This window comes from Oryctolagus cuniculus, chromosome 6 (genome assembly GCF_051225735.1).
Source record: "Oryctolagus cuniculus isolate XC-2025 breed Fujian yellow rabbit chromosome 6, ASM5122573v1, whole genome shotgun sequence".
Classification (NCBI taxonomy): domain Eukaryota; kingdom Metazoa; phylum Chordata; class Mammalia; order Lagomorpha; family Leporidae; genus Oryctolagus; species Oryctolagus cuniculus.
Window position 1 is genome coordinate 31,263,657 of NC_142872.1, and position 18,563 is coordinate 31,282,219.

The 18,563-nt window shown below is 49.3% G+C and overlaps 1 long non-coding RNA gene across 3 annotated transcripts in view; it reads left to right on the forward strand.

Moving 5' to 3' along the window:
- LOC138850171 (uncharacterized) overlaps nucleotides 1-18,563 on the forward strand; it is a 304,111-nt gene that overhangs the window by 107,772 nt on the left and 177,776 nt on the right. For all 3 annotated transcript variants that reach the window (XR_016236248.1, XR_016236249.1, XR_016236250.1), the window contains exon 2: nucleotides 1,504-1,578. This is a non-coding gene — a long non-coding RNA (uncharacterized LOC138850171). The remainder of the gene's footprint in view (nucleotides 1-1,503; nucleotides 1,579-18,563) is intronic.

Here is an 18,563-nt window from a genome sequence, read left to right on the forward strand (position 1 = left end):
TTTATTTGAAAGACAGAGTTACACAGAGAGAGAAGAGGCAGAGAGAGAGAGAGAGAGAAATAGAGAGAGAGAGAGAGGTCTGCCATCCACTGGTTCACTCTCCAGTTGGCTGCAACGGCTGGAGCTGTGCCAATCTGAAGCAAGAGCCAGGAGCTTCCTTTGGGTCTCCCATATGGGTGCAGGGGCCCAAGGGCTTGGGCCATCTTCTACTGCTTTTCCAGGCCATAGCAGAGAGCTGGATCAGAAGTGGAGCAGCCAGGACTCAAACCGGAGCCCTTATGGGATGCCAGCACTGCAGGTGGCAACTTTACCCGCTATGCCATGGCATCGGCCCCTCAAACCCACTTTTTTTTTTTTTTTTTTGACAGGCAGAGTGGACAGTGAGAGAGAGAGACAGAAAGGTCTTCCTTTTTTGCCGTTGGTTCACCCTCCAATGGCTGCCACGGCCGATGCGCTGCGGCCCGTGCACTGCGCTGATCCAATGGCAGGAGCCAGGTGCTTCTCCTGGTCTCCCATGGGGTGCAGGGCCCAAGCACTTGGGCCATCCTCCACTGCACTCCCTGGCCACAGCAGAGAGCTGGCCTGGAAGAGGGGCAACCGGGACAGAATCCGGCACCCCGACCGGGACTAGAACCCGGTGTGCTGGCGCCGCAAGGCGGAGGATTACCCTAGTGAGCCGCGGCGCCGGCCTCAAACCCACTTTTTTTTTTTTTTTTTTGACAGGCAGAGTGGACAGTGAGAGAGAGAGACAGAGAGAAAGGTCTTCCTTTTGCCATTGGTTCACCCTCCAATGGCCGCCGCGGCCGGCGTGCTGCGGCCGGCGCACCATGCTGATCCGATGGCAGGAGCCAGGAGCCAGGTGCTTTTCCTGGTCTCCCATGGGGTGCAGGGCCCAAGCACCTGGGCCATCCTCCACTGCACTTCTGGGCCACAGCAGAGAGCTGGCCTGGAAGAGGGGCCACCGGGACAGAATCCGGCGCCCCGACCGGGACTAGAACCCGGTGTGTTGGCGCCGCTAGGCGGAGGATTAGCCTAGTGAGCCGCAGCGCCGGCCTTCAAACCCACTTTTAAAATCATCTTGTTGGGGCCGGTGCCATTGCTTAGTGGGTGAAAGTGCCACCTACAGGGCCAGCATCACATGTGTGTGCTGGTTCAAGTCCCGGCTGCTCCTCTTCCAATCTAGCTCTCTTCTGTGGCCTGGGAAAGCACTAGAAGATGGCGTAAGTGTTTGGGCCCTTGCACCTACGTGGGAGACTGAAGAAGCTCCTGGCTTCAGATTGGCCCAGCTCTGGTCATTGCAGCCATTTGGGGAGTGAACCAGCGGATGGAAGACCTCTGTTTCTCTCTCACGGCGTCTACCTCTCTGTAATTCTGCCTTTCAGACAAATATATTAATCTTTAAAAAAATCATCTCATTTGTATCTTGCTGCGACACAACTAGTCTAACCAGTGTGTTATCAGAAGGTACCGACTGTTGGTCGATTCATCCATATTTATTTATAGGTCGATCATCCATATTTATAAAATGCATCACGGCCATAGCTTTAAGAAAATCATCCATAGTTTTGCTGAACACAGGTAAGTTTCTATGCGTGTCACCTTCCAGTTCAGGTTTGTGTACAGGCCATTTTTGTACATTTGTAATAAATCCATAGGTAGGATTTCTTTTTTTAAAAGATTTTTATTTATTTATTTTATTTATTTATTTGAGAGAGAGTTACAGACAGTGAGAGGAAGAGACAGAGACAAAGGTCTTCCGTCCGTTGGTTCACCCCCCAAATGACCACTAACAGCCGGAGCTGCATCGATCCAAAGCCAGGAACCAGGTGCCTCTTCCTGGTTTCCCATGTGGGTGCAGGGGCCCACGGACTTGTGCCATCTTCCACTGCTTTCCCAGGTCACAGCAGAGAGCTGGATTGGCAGAGGAGCAGCAGGGACTAGAACTGGCGGCCACATGGGATGCCGGCACCACAGGTGGAGTATTAACCTACTGTGCCACAGCGCCAGCCCCAATAGGATTTCAATCTTTATTTTCCATGTAATACATTTTTATGCTGTGTTTTTTTTTTTAATTTAACTACTGTTTCTCTCTTATTTTTTAAACTCCTTTTCCTCTTTTCTTCCCTTCTGCTATGAATATTAACAACCCGTAGTATATCCTTCTACACTTGGTTCTGCTGTCATAGGGAAGAACGTTGGATTGGGGGAATCCTTGCCTATTTATTTAGAATGGGATTTTGGAAGGTGCTTCAAAAAGGTCATGACAAAATAGAGTTAAAAGACACATTTATGGCTGGTGCCACGGCTCACTAGGCTAATCCTCCACCTTGCGGCGCCGGCACACCGGGTTCTAGTCCCGGTTGGGGCGCCGGATTCTGTCCCGGTTGCCCCTCTTCCAGGCCAGCTCTCTGCTGTGGCCCGGGAGTGCAGTGGAGGATGGCCCAAGTGCTTGGGCCCTGCACCCCATGGGAGACCAGGAGAAGCACCTGGCTCCTGCCTTAGGATCAGCTCTGTGCACCAGCCGCAGTGCACCGGCTGCGGCGGCCATTGGAGGGTGAACCAACAGCAAAAGGAAGACCTTTCTCTCTGTCTGTCTCTCTCACTGTCCACTCTGCCTGTCAAAAAAAAAAAAAAATAATAATAATACACATTTGTTTTGATGCAAAAATTTGAAATCCGTACAGATAAGGAATCTTTAGGAAGTTAATGGAAAATGCAGATTGAAGAAAGTCTGTGCATGGATTTCAAAATGTTTTGCACCACAGTGAACTTACCTTTTACTTCCATTTTCTCTGAACAGCTTGTTTCCCTGTATCTCACTTTTCCCACTGGGCTCTACGGAGGAAGTTGCTCTGAGTGTGTTTTGACCTAACATGGTTGGCACAGGTTCCTTTGGCCTTAGCTGCAGCTGCCCATGGCAATGTCGATTTTGCCTTTTCTTGGGGCACTTCAGTTGAGAAGTAAACGACTTTCTCCAGGGTCCAGTCAGCTCATCGCTGACCCTGTGGGCGCTGCTTGCGTCGGGGTAAGTTTCCGGACTTGTAGACCCGCTGACACCCTGCTCCTGTTACAGACACAGCCCGCACCTCCTCGCGTAGTCTCGCAAGTTCAGCGTGTGCAGTTTGCTTTTGCAGGGGCTGGGGGTGTGAGCTCATCTTTAAGTCAAGGAGGAAGGGGCTCGCGATCAACCTTCTCCCAGCGCAGGGCCAGCTGTTCCAGACCCTTCCTTCCTGCTCGGGGGAGGAACTCGTTTTCAAGAGGGACTTTAGAAACAAGATTTTTAAAGATGAATATGGAGTTCTTCCAGGATTGCTCAATTTTTCTTCCTCTGAAATGAAATAGTTCCAACCACGTGCCAGTCTCAGTGCACTTGTGTTGCTCAGCTCCCCTGGAAATGTGTCTGGTGAGATAAGAGGCGGCGCGTCTGTCAGAGCTGGCCGGGAACAGGCCACCATTCCTGCTGCTTTGATGGCCCCCGGTTGTTTCAAGGGGAGCACTAAGGATATTTTAGGGAACCTGAGCTTCCGCAGACCCCTGATGTCGAAGACCCCCATCACGTGAGCTCCTCTGGCAGAATGACAGTTGTGAGGGGGCGATTACTGTTTTAATGATGATGTGCATTTTGGGGCTTGTTTTCAGGTGAAGGAACTTGTAAAAGACGTCTTCTCATTCCAAATGTAATGAAAGTCTCTGTGAATGTGATTAAATGCTTTCATTAGGAACCCAGAGTTACCCAATATCCAGGTAGACTATAGGTTGTGAGTGTTGTGGTTTTATTCGTCTGTGCCAAGGACATACCCTGGGTGGAGGAAGGGTCTTCCTGCTTCTGAAACGGGAATGCCCCAGTGCAAGGGGATGGGAGGTATGTTGAGGGCCACAAGGGAGGGCAGGGATCCCTGTGTAGCTGCCCATGGCCAGAGTCACCGCTGACCATCAGCGGTGACAGAACCATGGTGCAGCCATCTCACACTCATAAAGGCTACCTCAATGGAAACGCTGGTGGGCTGGTGCCTAGGTTGCTTTTCTAGCCTTGCAGTGTGTGTCGGTTTGATCAAACTACAGGAGAAGAAGGAAAGCAGAATTTCTCCCTTTTACTCTTTTCTATTTACCAATGTACAGGCATTCTAAAAGAACAGTGAATGAAAAAGGAAAGTTGATAAAATATTAATATTTTTCAAGATACATTTTTTAAGAAATAAAAACTACCTTTTGAGGTAAATAATACAGAACGAATACAAGTAATAAAAAAGTCAACACCCCCAGTTATACTCCCCAGTAACCATTTCTGTGCACTGTTAAAATTAGGGGAGGGGGCATTTTGCCTACTGATTAAGATGCCTACATCCCACTAGTCCGTTCTAACTCCTAATTCGAGATTCTTGCCTGTGCAGACCCTGGGAGGCAACAGTGACAGCTCAGGTAATTAGATTCATGCCACCCACATGGGAGACCTGAGTTGTATTTCCAGACCCTGCTTTGGCCTGGCCCTGTTCCAGCTGATGTAGGCATTTGGGCAGTGAACCAGCGATGGAAGCTCTCTGTCTCTCTGTCTCTCTCTCTGTATGTTTCTCCACCTTTCAAAAACAAATAAGCCAAAAAATCTGGGAGCAATATAGCTATATACTCTTGTGGCTTAAATAAAGACTCGCTGTAAATGCCAAGTCAATCCACTGAAAAATGAAAATAATTTGTTTTGAAACTTTTTCATGTGTTTATTAAGATAGTGGAAAACAAAGAAGAGTATTGAGGGGTCTTGTAGGGGAAGATGGAGCTGAGCTTCTGGGACCCCTGTTTTATACACTTGATATATTCATGTTCTGCCCCTAACTGTGCATGTGTATTGAGAGTAGGTGCAAGAAAAGCCTTCCGTTACTGCTAAAAACTATTTGAAAATAACAGCTTTATCTAAGGGGCAACACATCTTCTGTAGTTTTAATGCTACACTAGTTTGATTCTGCATTCACTAATAATATTTGAGCTTTCTGTGGATAGAATCATAGTTAGCACATGAATTTATTTTTAAAGATTTATCTTTTGGGCTGGCACTGTGGTATGATGGGTAAAGCTGCCAACTACATTGCTGGCACCCCATATGGGCGCTGGTTTGAGCCCTGGTTGCTCCACTTCTGATCCAGCTCCCTGATAATGCACCTGGAAAGCAGCAGAAGATGCCCAAGTGCTTGGGTCCCTGCTCTTACATGGGAGACCTAGAAGAAGTTCCTGGCTCCTAGCTTTGGTCTGGCCCAGCTCTGGCCATTGCGGCCATTTGGGGAGTGAACCAGAGGGTGGAAGACCTCTCTCTTTCTCTGTCTCATCCTCTCTCTCTCTCTCTTTCAGAGAGTTACAGTTAATCAGAGAGAGAGAGCTCTTCCATCTGTTGATTCGCTCCTTAAATGGCCACACAGTTGGAGCTGGGCCAATCTGAAACCAGGAGCCAGGAGCTTCTTCTGTGTCTCCCACGTGAGTGCAGGGGCCCAAGCACTTGGGCCTACTCTACTGCTTTCCCAAGTGCATTAGCAGGGAGCTGGATCTGAAATGAAGCAGCCATGACTCAGGCTGGCGCTGCACAGATGGGTTTTTGGAAGGGTATATGCCTCCAGTTCTCCAGATTTTGACTATTCCAGAGGTTGGAGGTGATTGGAAAATATTTTTCAAAGTTGAGCATTAATAGAAAAAACAAGCTCCAATTGCCCTACCACTTTGTCTGTGTTGCAGATTGCCCAGAGCTATGCGAACGGTTTTTGTAGGAAAAACCAAGGTGGCCTTCCATATAAAATGTTAACTTGGAGTTGTTGACAAACGCTACTAGACCACAGTTGTGGTCCAACAAATGGCATTTGTGGAGCGACAGCACCAGGGGTCTTCTTCTGTGATTGATTGATCCCTCTTCTCATTCTGATAAAGCATTCTTTCCTTGGGTTTTAACCAGTGACATGGTGCAGAATTAGATCCACATGTGCGGAATTCTCCATTCTGTTTATTTCCAGTTGTTTTTTTCTTAGCCTCTGCAGAGAAGGGAACTGAAAGTCAATCCTGGATTGCATACATCTGCCCTGTTGGAGAATCTTATATTAACAGATACTCAAGCCTTTGTGACGGCGAGTGCTGGAGTGCAGAGAAGTATCCTCTGTAATCCCCGTTTTCATTTGCTCCTGAGTTTCCAGCGAGGTCTCCTTTTGGGCTGAAACTTTCCATGCTTCTTCTGGGCTCAAAGGTGAATTTATTTTGGAAAGTTCACACTAATTTAATTCAGGGGCTTGGAAGGGATGTGAGAGTAAAAATATACCTTCTTCTGCTCTCCAAATAAATGTTAAGACTTTGGTCATAGATAACTCCAGAGCAGCCAAACAGCAGAACAATAAACAGGTCTCAGAAAATCGCTGTTAAAGCAAAGCAGGTTGAAGTGATTAACTACAAATTTCCTGCGTGCGCAGAGCGGATCGGAGTTCCTAGAGCCTCCGCGGGCCTTTCGGAAGGACGGGGCCAGAGCGGGGAGTTTGGGAGCCAGGATGGAGGAGATGGAAGATTGAATTTGGATTGGGGTTAGACTACTTTGTGGTCTACAAAGTTTTAAAACATATTGATGATTGGTGAGAACTTTGCTTTTGAGAGAGGGGGTTCATTGAAATGCCAGAGACGGAATCACACAAGCTTGCAATGTGATGCTTGTGAACGTAAGCCCGGAACCCCTAGGACACTGAGATGTAATGTTCTAGAATGTGGTTTCTCAGCCATGGCACTGTTGGTGTTTGGGGCCAGATAATTCTTTGTTGATGGTGGTGGTGGTGGTGGTAGTGGTGATGGTGGTGGAGAGGTGGTGATGGTGGTGGTGCTGGTGGTAGTGGTGGTGGTGATGGTGATGGTGGTTGTGGTGGTGTGATGGTGGTGGTGGTGATGGTGGTGGTGTGGTGGTGGTGGTGATGATGGTGGTGGTGGTAGTGGTGATGATGGTGGTATAGTGGTGGTGGTGATGATGGTGGTGTGGTGGTGGTGTGGTGGTGGTGGTGATGATGGTGGTGTGGTGGTGGTGTGGTGGTGGTGGTGATGATGATGGTGGTGTGGTGGTGGTGGTGGTGGTGATGATGGTGACAATGCTGGTGCTGTCCTGGGCAGTGTTGAATGTCTAGCAGCATCCTTGGCCTCTACCCTCTGGAAGCCAGTAGAAACCCTCCCTCCCCATCCACTCTCCCAGCTCATAATAATAAAAAATGTCCCCAGACATTGCCAAGTATTGTTAGGGAGTGGGACTAACACCCAGCAGACTGAAAGGGGCCAGAGTGAGTTGGTTTTACAGAGGAGAGACCAGATAGCACAGAGGCTCGTGAGTGTGTTTGCTTCTGTTCTATTTTGACAAAAGGTGTTCTTCTTTTACAAGCAAACAATTAATTCTTAGTTAATGAACTAATTCTCAAGCAAGAGAAAACTCCAGCAGAAGTCCTCCCTCTGACAGGTAGTCCCGTGCCTCTCTCCTAGCTTCTGGGGTTTGCCTGCATTTCTTGGGATTCCTTGAATTGTAGACAATATCAGTGCGTTCTTTGCCTCCACTTCATATAACGCTCTCCTCTGTGTGTGTGTTTGTCTCTCTGTCTCTGCTCTTAAAGGGGCACTAACTGGGGCAGGAGTTATGGCACAGCAGGTGGCCACCTGTGATGCTGGCTTCCCATGCGGTGCCGGTGTATGTCCCAGCTGTTGTACTTCCGATCCAGCTCCCTGCTAACGGCCTGGGAGAAGCAGCGGAAGATGGCCCAAGGGTTTAGGCCCCTGCCACCAATGTGGGAGATTTAGATATAACTTGTAGCTTCAAAGGCCTGGCTGTTGTGGCTGTGTGGGGAGTGAACCAGCAGACGGAAGATCTCTCTGGCTCTCTCTGTAACTCTGACTTTCAAATAAATAAATAAATCTTGAAAAAAAAGGCGGGGGGGGGGGGAAGGGATGTTAGTCATTGAATCTAGGGCCCACCCAAAACATCTTAATTAATCATATCTGCAAAGACCCATTTCCAAATATGGTTATTTTCTGAGGTTCCTGGTAGACATAAAATCTGGGAGGCAGGTTTCAGCTCAGAATACAGATCATCCTGATAGTGTGTCTGGACGTTGTTTATGGACTCATTTCAACCAGAAAAGAACTGCAGAGAAGTCTGTTAGAGAAGCGCCTCCTGGAGCAGCCCGGCAGGCGCTCTGCGGCTTGCATCTAGCCTGCTCCGGTCCTTTAGGTGCCTCTCTGGCTCCCACATTGGAGTGTGTGACCCCAGATTCACAGCAAATGTGAGCGATATCATGGTTTCGAGGCTGCTGGGAAGCGTGTGTCTGGGGGACCCCGTTTGGTGAGGATGGCTCTATCAAAAGAACGCAGCAGGGCTCTTCCGGCAACTTTGTCTCTGCAAGATCACAGATGATGTCTATTATATCCCCATGCATCAGCCATTGCCTTGGAAACAGGCCATCCCGACAGCGTGTCGAGGAAGTTGTTAGAGGGAATTATTTCAGCCGGAGGAGCTCTCTGCAAAGCAGTCTGTTCCAGCCTGCTGTGTCAGGGAGTGGTCCCCGTGTCCCCGAGTTTTCTTTTTTTTTTCTGCTGGAAATGCAGCAGCAGCCAGCATGAAGCCTACACCTGTCATGAGCTAATGTTCGATTCCTGCCAAGGTTTGCACTTGGGTTCCATTAGCAGCATAGAGGAGACCGTCCAGGGAGGCCTGCGCACTTTTAACCCTTTACCCACAGGTTCTCTGTCTCGTGGAGAAACCTGCCACTTGCCAAACCACCATCAAGCTGTTTGGAATTTTGCTTTTGCTTTTTTTTTTTTTTTTAAAGATTTATCAGAGCCAGCATGTGTTTTTTTTTTTTTTTCCTTTTCTTCTTATTTTTTTTTTTTAACCATTTTTTTGTGTTTGGAGGTAGACTGGAGAAAAGAAAGTTAATAGAAGCTGGGCTTCAAGTGCAAGGTCCATCAGCATTGTGGAAAAATCAGGCAAGAATGAAGCTGAGCGTTGGTCTGCACAGTGTCTACTGGCAGAAATGATAGAAAGCTGAGACAAGAACCAAACCTCATTAGCATCGAATGTCTCCTTTCTTTCCAACTGCAGCTGGAGCAGAACCCAAAGTCGTGTGGTCAGGGGGTCAGCAGACCTACGCCTCACCGGAACAACCCCGTTTCTGTGTCTAGCAAGTGGTGTGGAGCATTTTGCCATGGGGGGTGTGCATGCCACGGTGTGCTTTCCTACTGTGAGGCTTGGGGTGTGTCGAGGGGTGGACCTCTCCTGCTCCCTAGCCCTGCTAGACCTGAGCCCGTGCCCCTCGGAGCACAGCTGCAGTGAATGGGAGGAGGGAGGCTGTGCAGAAGCTGACGGTTACTCTGAGGATGATCTAGAAGAAGGAACCCCTGAGAGGGTGGAGCTCAGAGTGAGAATTTGGAGGAGTTTGGGGCTTGATGAATGAGCCTGCGGCACCAGCACACCAGGATCTAGTCCCGTCAGGGCGCTGGATTCTGTCCCAGTTGCTCCCCTTCCAGGCCAGCTCTCTGCTATGTCCCGGGAAGGCAGTGGAGGATGGCCCAAGTGCTTGGGCCCTGCACCTGCACGGGAGACCAGGAGGAAGCACCTGGCTTCTGGCTTCGGATCGGCGTAGCACCGGCCATGGCGGCCATTAGGGGAGTGAACCAACAGAAGGAAGACCTTTCTCTCTGTCTCTCTCTCTCTCACTATCTAACTCTGCCTGTCAAAAACAAAACAAACAAACAAACAAAACCAACAGATGGATGTCTCATACAAGGACTTAGGAGAGTGAGCTCAGCCCTGGCATTCCTTCCTCCATGTGAGCACACAGCAGCGAGGCAGACACGGAGCTTTGCTGGTGCCTCGGTCGTGGGCTACCCAGCCTCCAGAACTGTAAGAAATACATTGCCGCTGTCCACAAATCGCCCGATCTGTGCTCAGGTTTCACCCTGCACATCCAAATCTCCTGGCTACCTGTGTTATAAGGGTTGTTCTGGCTGAAGGCGTTTGGCTCCTTGTGATACGAGATTGGTTTTCCTTCCCACGCACAGAGGTTGGAACATCTGTCAACGGGATCCACTCCTATTCAACTGCATGACAGACACTGAGGTTCTGTGCTAGGTATGGAAGAATCCAGGTCTCTGGTAATCTCTTATGAACCCCAGGCATTCTGGTTCTTATGTGGTCCCCAGATTGTCCTAATGTCTTTGATGACCTATGCTGTCCAACAGTGATTGTGCAGATTACTTGTAGACCAAATTAATAGTTCTACCACTAATGTAATCTGCAGATGCTCTGTGGTATATATCATCCTCATTAGCCAGCAAACGGGGATGATGTCCTGTCAGATCATTCCTGTATCTGGCACACTTCATACCCTGATCTGGTGAATTTGGCACTGACAAGATAGGCCAAAAAGGTTATTAGCAATGGCATTATTCAAAATGTCAGATAAATGCAGATTTGGTGGTTTTGCTACTCTGATTGGTGAGAACTCTTCTACGGTCACTTTCAACTGTACCACATACACATTCTTGAAGATGACACAAAAACACGTGTTATTGTCACATTTCTCATCTTTAGTTCTCATTGGCAGACTCCTTGGAGGCAAGGCATCTCGCTGTCCTTCTATCTTAACCCGTTTTATGTTGCCGTAACAAAATACCTGAGGTTGGGCAGTTCATCAAGAGAAGAGGCTCACTTAGCTCGCAGTTCTGGAGGTCCAGGAGTGTGGTGCTGGCGTCCTGGTGAGGGCCCCCGGCTGTGTCACAGCACGGTGGGGGAGCAGATGGGGAACCAGCCACGATGAGTAGAAGTGGCCGAGCAAGTGTGTTGGGGGTGTGTGAGAACTAACCCACTCTGCAAGACCAGCGTTAATCTCTTCCAAGGACAGTGTCCCTGTGACCTCCTCCGGGGTCCCACCTCTTAACACTGCCACGGTGGGGACCTAACTCCCATAAACACTTAGGGGACACATCAGACCATATTAAAGTCACAGCACTCTCTCATGTTTTCATATGCTTTTCATTTCTCTCTCTAGATCCAGGAGTCTTCAAAGAGAGGCCTTCTCGGTTTCTGGGACTAAAGAAATCTGTGCCCTTTCCTTTGGGATTCAGTGGATAATGTATGCACTGATGAACTTATTGCTTTGTAAACTAAAATCTCCTCACATTCTATACCATTACATTTGGTTTGGCCTAACCTTACATGGAGGCCAAGTTTCCTGACTTCTGTGTTTTTCTCTGTTGTATCTGAGGACGTCCCTGGCAAATGAAGCTAAGGCCTCTTTTCTCTCTGAGTTGGTTAAGTGTGCAGGCTCTGGAGTCAAAAGACATCAATTTGAGATGTGACTCTTTCCTTTCCCAGCTGTGACCAGGAGTTGTCATTTAAAATGTCTGAGTAGGAGGCAAGCCTTGTGGTGCAGCAGGTTAGGTTGCTACTCTGGTTACCTGCATCCCGTATCGGATTGCTGGTTCGAGTCCTAGCTACTCTGCACTTCTGATCCAGGTTCCTGCTGATGCACCTCCCACGTGGGAGACCCAGCTGGAGTTCTGGGCCTCTGGCTTCAGCCTGGGCACAAGTGGGCCAGGCATTTAGGGTATAAACCGGTAGATGGAAGATCTTGGTCTGTGTGTGGCTCTCTCTCTGTTAGTCTACATTTCAGATACTTACATACATTCATAAATGTTTCAAAAAATAAAAAATTTCTGCGATAGGCTTATCACATATAAAATGGTAGTGATAGTATCTACTTTGTAAGTGTAGTATGAGGACTAATGAAGCAATGCATATAGAACTTGTTACCAGCTGTATATAAAGAGCTCAACAATGAGGGAGAGGATGATGAAGATGACATTGTTGAGTATTCTGGAGAAATCCCCAGACAGGACCCTGGTAGAGGAGGTTGGGGCACGGGAGCAGGGGGCAGGATGGGTGGAAAGCAGGGGTTACTTTTTCCCTCTCCCAGTTTTGCACAGCTGTTCTCATGTGCTTGGAAGTGGTGGGAGCCCCGTCCTCATCCTTCTTCCCATGCCTCCAGGCTGTTCCATAGAAGACTTCGATGCCAAGACTTAGGACAGCCAAACTTTTCTAAAAAGCTCAGAATCGCCCTGTATGAATTGGGCAAAAATAGCAACCCTTGCCCATCCCTTCCTTTTGCTGAAAAGCCTCATGTCATAATTTTATGGGTGCTTCCTGGATTTGTTTCAGTAGACCCAGACTTCAAATTTAAGAGTCCACCCGCTGGCCGCTTCTGGAAGCCAAAAAGGTGGACGTTGATGGCAGCTTACGGAGATGACCAGCTAAGGCAGTTAAAAATGATCACAGAGCTCAGGACCTGTGAAGTCTCTGCTTTAGTCTGAGTCATCAAAAATGCGGTCTCAGCCTTTTAGGGTTTATTATTTGTATCAGCTGCTGAAGACTGTTCTGAGAAATCACTTACGAAAATTGAAAGAACAGAAAAGGGTGAAAATGCCTCCTTAAAAAAGGCATTTCTCCAGCTCACCCCACCCTGGCCCAAATATTTGAAGGCTCCCAGAGCCAATGTAATCTGTTAGTAGATTTCAAGCCAACCTGATGTGGTCTGCAGTGAGCAGCATTGAGGTTGAGAGATTTCCTCTCGATTTTTCCATTTTCGTCTTCTGCCTTGGCCCAAGCCCTTGAAAATTCATGGAAACTATTGTGCTGCGCTCGTGGTTTTCAGAATCTGCATTTTTTGTTTGGTTGGTTCTTTTCTTGATCCAGCCCTCCAAGGTCATGGGCAGCACCTGGAAGTGGCATAACAGACACATAGAGAACACAGCACAGAACCTAGTTTGAAAATGTGTCGTGGGTAGCTCTGCCCCAAACCCAAGTGGTCAGAAATATGATAGCATTTGACTGTAGGGCCACACTTTCCCAAGGCGGGCTTGCTCTGCAACTTGACCGATGGCACGTGCGTGTGTGTGTGTGTGTGTGTGTGTTTCCACACCACAGGGAATCAGTTGTTTCTTACCAAGGAGTGGGATCTGTAACAGTTATCAGACAGGATTTCCTTCTAGTCCATTCCCCTCCTGTTTCAGTTGGGTCAGCAGAGTGGAAACCGCACTGTTGCCGTGTCTTGAACCTTCCTTGGTGTGCGCTATGTGCTTGCCTTGTCTGTTCTCGGTGTGGGAGGAAACCAGTGTAGCTCACGAGCGTGTTCTGTGGTTGGTGTCGAATTCTTGGAGATTTCATCCCCTGTTTATTGTTAAGCTAAGGAATTTGTTTCTTTTCATCTGAAAGCTCCTGGTGTAGTGGGCGGATGACGGAGGTCAAGCGTGCGGTGGTGCAGAAGCAGAATGGAGGCTGCGCACCAGGAAACAGATGGGGAGGGAACCCGGAAGTCGCACAGAATTGGGGGAGAGCATGGGAAGGGGGGCTGGAGGCTTCCTGGGATGTCAAAAAAGGTGGAAATTAAACTGCCTCTCACCTCCCGGGGACGGTCACAGAGTTTACCAGCATCTATTCTAACTAGCAGAATTTCTCATCTGCATTGCCTGAAGCAATTTATCGGGATCAATATTTAAGCCAGAATGTAATTCAGAGCCATTGTACTTCCTTTGCATGGAACGTGCTGGTGCAGTGTGAATAAAGCCATCTCATGGCCATGTCCAAAGTCAGTTCCCTGCAGCTATTTCTCTTTCTCTCTCTCCCTCTCTCTCCCTTCCTCTCCCTCCCCCCTCTCTTTCCCCCCTCTCCCCCTCTCCTCTCCTCTCCCTCCTTCCCTCTCTGTCTCTCTGTCTCTCTCTCCCTATTGCTCCTTTCTAGTGACTCCTGGCAGGCTCAGGAGGAACCCCCATCTATGTGTGAGAACTCTCAGGCCCGCCTCGTTGTCCGTCTCTCCTGCCAGCATTTAACTTACTTATTCAGATGGTTACACCCCTGGCAAGGCTTCCAGCGGATGCATTTCGGATTCACATTGAGAGAAGATGGCTGTGCTCCGTTATATCACAAGCAAATAACTTGAGAAGGACAATATGCAGGGCAAGGAATTACTGGCAAATTGAATAAATGTGTTTATGTTTATCTATTTCTTCCCAAAAGAAATTGCCTGTGAGAGGGACTAGCTTTTGCTTGTGATCTCAGTGTGTGTTTTAATTTCCTCAAATATATTTATATTTTACAAGTTATCCATTTCATAAAAGGAAGCCAAACACATCATTTCATGGGCTGCTGTGAGCTTTTAGAGTAGAGTTACAGGAACACCTTTGTGTTTGGGAATGCATACAATGGATCTTCAAAAAGTTCTTGGAAAATGAGTATAATGAGAAGCCCATGCATGGATTTCAAAATGTCTTTACCAAAATAAGCTTGTCTTTTAATTCCATTTGTCCACAAATGTTTGGAAGCCCCCTTCTATCTTAGCTTTGAGCACAATGCCTCATTTGAAGATTGGAGCCTGGGGGCGGGGGCGGTGGATGGGAAGAGCCGGAGCTCTCTAGGCAGCACATGACGAAGAGTAGTTTTGAAAGTCAGAGTTACACAGAGAGAGGAAAGGCAGAGAGAAAGAGAGAGAGACAGAGAGAGACAGAGACAGGGGTCTTCTATCCTCTGGTTCACTCCCCAATTGGCCACAACGGCTGGAGCTGTGCCGATTCGAAGCCAGGAGCCAGGAGCTTCCTCCGGGTCTCCCACGCGCGTGCAGGTGCCCAAGGTCCTGGGCCATCTTCTTCTGCCTTCCCAGGCCACAGCAGAGAGCTGGATAAGAAGAAGACCAGCCAGGACTTGAATGGTCTCCCACATGTGATAGCAGCCCCGCAGGTGGAGGTGTAACCTACTACACCACAGCACCAGCCCCCAAAAATGGGGATTTCTGAGCCCTGCTCCCAGGACATTTCCACTCGGCCATCTCTTCACAGCCAGTTCTTCCTGGTGACTCTGATGGGGTAGCCCGCAGACCTCCCACAGAGACAGGTTGTTATAGAAACCATGGCCATGGCTGATCAGTCTCCCCTCGGGGAGCAGGAAGGTGGGCGTATCAGTAGCTGAGCCTGTTTCCCTGAGCTCCAGTCACCGCGGTGGCAGAGTGAAGGCTGCCCAGGTACAGGCTCCCCGACCACGGTCGCCGGAGGGAGGGGGGCAGCAGGTTTCACCCCCCCGCCCCGGTGCAACCTCATCCTGCAAACCTGACCTCCTCTTTGGGCTTCCTTGCTTCCCTTCAGACTCAAACCAACCTCACCCCAGGACATTATTCAAGGAACGAGCAAACAGAATAGATCACACACTTGGGCTTCTCAGAGGTCTCAGCCGCTGGGGTTTGTGTAGCTGCTGGCTGGAGACGGAGACTTTCTATAACCAGGCTGCTGCTGTCTGCCCCGCCCCAGCTCCGCCTGGTTCATTCTTTCTGCTTGCAAAGTGGACTCTGCTCCTGACTCACAGGATTCTTTTCCAGAAAGTTCCTCTGTTTCTATAGAGAGAAAGAGAGAATGTGCCCTTGCTCTCCCACCTGCCGGTTTAATCTCCAAATGCCGGCAGTGACTGGGACTAGGCTAGGGCCCACCCCAGGAACCTGGAACTGAATCCCGTCCTTGCACGTGGGAGGCAGGAACCTAGTTTTCTGAGCCATCACTGCGACTGCCGCCCTGGGTGTGTGTTCTCAGGAAGCTGCCATCGGGAGCTGAGCTGGACCCAGGCGCTCCAGTTCGGGGTGCAGGCGTCTTAACCACTGCGTCCAGTGCCCTTGCCCCTCTCGCGTGGGCATCTCCTTCCTGGCTGACCTTTCTCTGCCCTCCTCTCCCTGCATTCAACTCTACGGGGTCGCTGTTGTCCAGCAGTGCACAGGAGCTGGTGTTTGCTTTCCTCTGTATCAACGTTGGGCAGAGTTTCGTGTGACAGTGCAGGATCCCTTGTGGGTGAAGAGGCCATGTGCTACACGGCCTCCATGTCCCTGTTTTTGCAGTGGCACCGGCTCTTTCCCCCTGCACACTCCTCGGTGGCTTCACTGAAATGGTGTCTTTTGCTCTCGACCTCCTTGCGGTTTTTGCCCCTGGAGCCGTCGGCAGAAGGCTCCAAGTACACCCTGTCTTTATCCGAGCCGGAAATCCACGTGGTTCCTGGGCGCTGTGTCTTGGAGGCCTCCTCTGTGTCTGTGATCCTGTGACCGGGGGTGCCGTGGCTGATTTGGAAAGTTTCGTTCAGGATGCTGGCAATTGGATGTGGATGCGCCGGGGGAAGTCTATAGATTATCTTCTTGGCGAGACCAGCTGGCTGCAAAGTCTCCCATTCTCAGTCCCACTTTGCTCAAGGTGCCTGAGGAATAGCAGTCCCCTGACAGCTTGAAGTATGGTGCACCGGGTAATTGGCTTCCTCATTTAGTAATTTGTCTGCTTCCTTTCCTCTTCCTCTGCTTTGCTCTCTTCTTGTAAACTGATAGCGTCCTGCCTGGTCAATAGCCTGATAGCCAGTCCCCGGAGCCGGAGCCGGAGCCGGAGGAGCAGTGGCCGGAGCCCCAGGCAGAGCCATTTGGAAAGCTGATACGGACAGGAGCCACCTTTCTCTCTTGTTACCTCTGCTTACCTGTTGTGGTTTGGGTCTTTGCCTTTCCTTCTCCCCTTATCTGTGTCACTGTCCCTTACTGATTTGTCCTATACTTTTCTTTCTTTTTTAGCAATGAATTCCTTTATTTTTTTCTTCTCTTTCTGCTTTCCCCTTAGTCTTCTCTTTTTCTTTCTTTTATTCTCCCATCTGTTCCCTTTGCCTTCTTTGCATTTGCAACTGACCCAGTTCAAATTCCATTCAAAAAAGGAAATCACACCACATTTATTAGATTAAAGTACCTTTTTCTTTTTTCTCCGAGAAAGAAAAAAAAAAAAACTTTAAGACACATTTCCGGCTCCTTCTGGCACCTCCTCCCCTCGATGTGTTTGTCTTCAGGTGTCGGAAGTCCCGGCACCCAGCATCCCAGCTTTATCGCAAGTGCAGATGCACCACACAGAGCGCTCACCCTTGGCCCTGGGGAATGCTATCTGGTTTCACTTAATAAGTCATTTTTGTTCTCCACGTGGAATTCAGATTATTCCAGGGCAAACTTGGAAACAGGTGTGCCCCTGGTGCTGGAAGAGTCGGGCCGAATGTCTTGGCCTGGCTGCCTCCTGGAGGGGAGAATTGGCGTCTACCAGCTCCTCATGGTGCTGCTCTGGGTGTTGGGCTACCCTGACAGCGGAGGTAGCATGGGGTCCCTGCTTCTAGCCCATGGCTGGCCGTTGGCTGCCCAGTCACGTGCTTTCCCTCTGTCGTCATAAAGCAGTCTTAGTGAACCCCACTGATGGGGAGCTTTGTTCAGAGGTAAAGGGGACAGTTGCTGCAAGCCACTGTACTCCTCCATTTTTCTTTTTCTTTCTTTTTTAATGACTGAGTTACTCATTTGAGTGGGAGGCTGTAGCCAAGAGCCCAGAATGCCGTCTGAGTCTCCCACACGGGTGACAGGGGCCCAAGTACTTGGGCCACCCTATGCTTTCTTTCCAGGTGCCCTAGCAGGGAGCTGGATCAGAAGCAGAGCTCCAGTGTGGGAGACAAGCATCGCGAGCGGCAGCTTACTGAGCTGCTCTGCTGTGCCAGCCCCTCATTTCTGTCTTGCCTGCCATTTAGTTTTGGAGAGTAGCAGGCAGGCTCAGGAGTGTGAGTTCCAATTCCAGCTCCACCACATGTATGGCCTTAGGCAAATGAGCCTCTCTCTGAACCTCTCTCCCTCCCCACCCCCAACAAGCTTTACGAATAGCCTTGTCTCTTGTTTATGGCTGTATCCCCAGCATCTAACAGATGACACCTCTAGGCTGAGTATCCCTCATCTGAAATGCTTGGAACCAGACATGATTGGGATTTCAGAGTTTTCCAATTTTAGAATATTTGTTGGAAGACTTTGTTGGTTGAGCATCCCTGGTTCAAAAGCCCAAAATCCCAAGCTTTTTGAGTGTTGTATTACTAAATCTTTTATTACTACAGTGAAGGACTTTATGGCTTTATGAAGGGAAGAGGTGTAATCTGGTTTGTGGTTCCAGAAGTCCAAGTCCAAGGTTGGGTGCCCCATGGGTTTAGCATCTGATGAAGGTGGTAGATGGCAGTGGCGGAATGTGTGCAGGGAGGGAGGATCACATGGTGAGCCAGAAAGCACAGAGGGAGCTGTGCCCAACTCGGGCTCCCGAGAATCACCTTCCACGCCCCCTGCAGCCTCAGGACCTCCTCCTGGACTCCATTCCCTAAAGGTTCCGTCCTAGGGACCAGGCCTTTAGCTATGAGGACTTTGGGAGCATATGAGCAAATACCCAGATCCCAGCAGGTGTCATGCCAGTGCTCAGAAAGCTTTGGAGTTTGAATTGGTGCTCAACACACATATTCCAGTGATGAACGGAAGCACAGGAGCTTCATGGCAGGTGGTCAGGGTTCAGATTCCTGTCTGCCACTTACTCTGTGGTCTTGGACACGTCACCCCTCCTCCTCTTCTTTTAAAAGAGTTTATTTATGTAGTTAAAAGGCAGAGCTTAAGAAAGAGGGGGGGTCTTCCATCTGCTGATTCACTCCCCAAATGGCTGCAACGGCCAGAACTGAGCCAATC